The 3,111-nt window shown below is 49.8% G+C and overlaps 1 pseudogene; it reads left to right on the top strand.

Moving 5' to 3' along the window:
• The first annotated feature begins 2,733 nt into the window (after nucleotides 1-2,733).
• On the top strand, nucleotides 2,734-2,855 carry LOC132809405 (U2 spliceosomal RNA; annotated as a pseudogene).
• The last annotated feature ends 256 nt before the right edge of the window (nucleotides 2,856-3,111 follow it).

Here is a 3,111-nt window from a genome sequence, read left to right as displayed (position 1 = left end):
GGGAATTGAACCCGGGTCTCTGGCGCTGTGAGGCAGCAGTCCTAACCACTGTTCCACCGTGCCGCCCACACAGCGCCCGCTGCAGTGGCCGGTATATTGGGTCCAGGTCGATGTGCTCATTGATTGAATCTGTGGATGAGTGCCATGCCTCTAGGAATTCCCTGGCTGTTCTCTGTTTGGCTTGTCCTATAATAGTAGTGCTTCACAGAAGCGCTTCACAGAGAGAGAGAGAGGCTCTTGATTATAAGGGGATCAAGGGTCGTGGGGAGAGGGCAGGAGAATCGGGGTTGACAAACCTGTGAGCCACGGCCGAACGGCCTGATTCTGCTCGTACGTCTTACGGCCCGGGCCGTCAGACCTTCCGTGGTCTTGCGGTCATGACAGAAAGCAGTTGTTTCCCAGAGGGTGGCGGCGGTCTGGAATGCACTGCTTGGGAGGGTAGCGAGGCGGGGAACCTCAAAACCTTGAAAAACTACTTGGATGAGCACTGGAAATGTCATAACTTTTCCTGGCTACGGACCAAGTGCTGGAAAGTGGGACTAGAACAGACTTAGAGTAGCTTTGTCAGTGCGGACTCGGAGGGCCAGAGGGCCTCTTCTGTACTGTGTGACTGTGTGGGGAAGCTTTCTGATTCCCATCTGTTGATTGAGGCCGCGCTGCTGATGCTTCCTGATGCGGAGCAGCCGGATGGATCCAAGTGCGCATTGAAGGTGAGAGGGTGGGAGAGAGCTTCGGAGCCTCCGCCCGTTTGGTTCAGGTTCCGTCTCGTCCTGATGCATGCATCGATGTAGGTGCTCAGTGGCTACCGATAGGGTGAAGGTGCAGTTGATCACTGACTCCACGCGTGGTGCTGCAGGTTGTAATGTGTGGACGAAAACAGAACTCGCTGCAACCTTCGGGAGAAGGGTCACTGGACTCGAAGCGTTAATTCTGCTTTCTCTCCACAGAAGCTGAGGTTTTGCTTACTGGGTGTTTTGCTTTATTTTGCATTTTAGACCTTGCTTTTTGATTGCCCGGCCGCTATCAAACCATTAGCTTGCTGTTAGCGCTGCAATTAGCACTCTTGAATCTTGATTTGCAATTCTAAGGAAGCAGACTGAATTGGAATGTTTGGAGCGGGAGCCGAACCAATAAAGGCTGATTTGCTGTAAATTGATCTTCACATCCCCCGTCGTGCTGTTCATTTGCACGAGGTGGGTTGGAGGATGGGAGTTCACATTTGTTAGTCTGTAAGAGTTTCTGTTCGTAAAGGTGAGCCGAGATTTCCTGGCAGTGAGATTTTTCGGTCAGAATTCGAACCTGCTCCAATCATTTGCCTTGTGGGGAGGCAGGGATTTTTCACATTGGTAACAGCTGAGATTTTTAGAACGTCGAACAGAGCAGCGCAACAACAGGCCCTTCGGCAACTCTGAGAAACAAAACTCACTCACAATTCAGCCTGAGACAAAGTCTTGGAAACAAGAGCATTTTATTCTTTACGGCCTTGCAAGAACGGGCGTTTTGCTCAAGCAATCAGGCTAGCGAAAGCGCGCCAATACAAAGCATGTAAGCATTCTTATTCAGTTTGCAAGTTGCGGAATCACGCCTCCCTTTTCCCATCCTATCATAAGCCGATTTACCTGACTTGTTTTTCTCTAATTTTCCTGATCTGACTACCCTGCTGTCCTTGTCCTTGTCTGTTACAGCCTGTCTGTTATTTTAGCCAGTTCCCCTTATCATACTATAAGCTTGTTGTGAGATGTCCCTACTGCTTCTTTTGTGGTCAGCCACAACACTTTAAAGTTATTTCTTAGTTTAAAACTATTTCTTAAACAAAAACCTCTATATTGGTTAAAATCTTAGCCTTAAGTATGCTGCAAGAATCCCGCGACTGTTTGTGTAATGTTCCCCTTCCCCTCCCCCCACAACACCCCCTCACCCATCTGCAAAAGCAACATCTCTAACCACCACCACCACCACCTGCAGAAACTACATTTCTAATCTCCCACAAGCTGTCAGGGACATTTAAGCGACTGCTGGACGAGCACACGCTGGACGGCAGTAAATTGAGAGCTGTGTAGGTTAGGTTGATCTTAGATTAAGAAAACTGCTCGGCACAACATGGTGGGCCGAAGGGCCTGTACTGTGCTGTACTGTTCTATGTTCTAACTGCAGGCACATCCACACACACACACACATCAAAGACATGGAGGGCTCGGCTGAATCTACTGCTCTCTTCTCTACCTGTCACATTTCATCGAGCTAGTGTCCTAGGCCCAAGCGTCTTCAGCGAGTGGTTAGAATATGCAGTGCACTGCCTGAGAGAGAGGGTGCTGGAGGCAGATTCAATGGTGACTTTGGTCGCAGGGTCGGATACTTATCTGAAGAGAGGGCGAGTGGGACTGGGGAAGTTGCTCGTGCAGAGAGCTGATGCAGACATGACAGGCTGAATGTCTCATTCAATGCGTGCAGTTCTGCAGTTGGTTACCACCTCCTCAAGTCACGTCAGCTTAGCCCTGACCCACCTGATTGGTGAGATACTGACAATCTCTACATGACCATGAGGCAGTGCTTCACTGACAGGGGAAAAAAAGCAACTGCTGTAAACGGATCTGCTGCTCTAGTTAGAAATCCTGGGAGGACTACGGCGACAGGGAAACTGTCAGCAGTGATCTACAAGTCTTTGAACAGAATCAAGCTGACTGAAAACATGGAGGACAAATGGGACTTGAGGCAGTCCGCGGTATTGTAGTTATCGCTTCTCGGCCTTTTGGCTAAGATCAAGTGTAGTATCTGTTCTTATGAGGAAAGGCATCATCACCCTCATCTATAAGCGGAAGGGGGAGAGGGATGAAATTAGAAATTGGAGACCGATCTCACTGCTAAACACAGACTACAAAATCTTGTCAAAGGTCATCGCAAACCGGGTCAGGTCTGCTCTGGGAACGGTGATCCACCCCGACCAAACCTGTGCTGTACCGGGCAGGAAGATCTCTGAGAGCCTCGCACTCCTCAGGGATACGATCGCCTACGTGCAGGACAGGGGGGTGGACACCTGCCTCATCAGCCTGGACCAGGAGAAAGCCTTTGACAGGATATCGCATACATATATGAGGGATGTCCTCTCCAAAA

Source organism: Hemiscyllium ocellatum, chromosome 3 (genome assembly GCF_020745735.1).
Source record: "Hemiscyllium ocellatum isolate sHemOce1 chromosome 3, sHemOce1.pat.X.cur, whole genome shotgun sequence".
Classification (NCBI taxonomy): domain Eukaryota; kingdom Metazoa; phylum Chordata; class Chondrichthyes; order Orectolobiformes; family Hemiscylliidae; genus Hemiscyllium; species Hemiscyllium ocellatum.
Note: the sequence above shows the minus strand (reverse complement) of the source record. Positions and strands in the feature narration are given on the sequence as shown.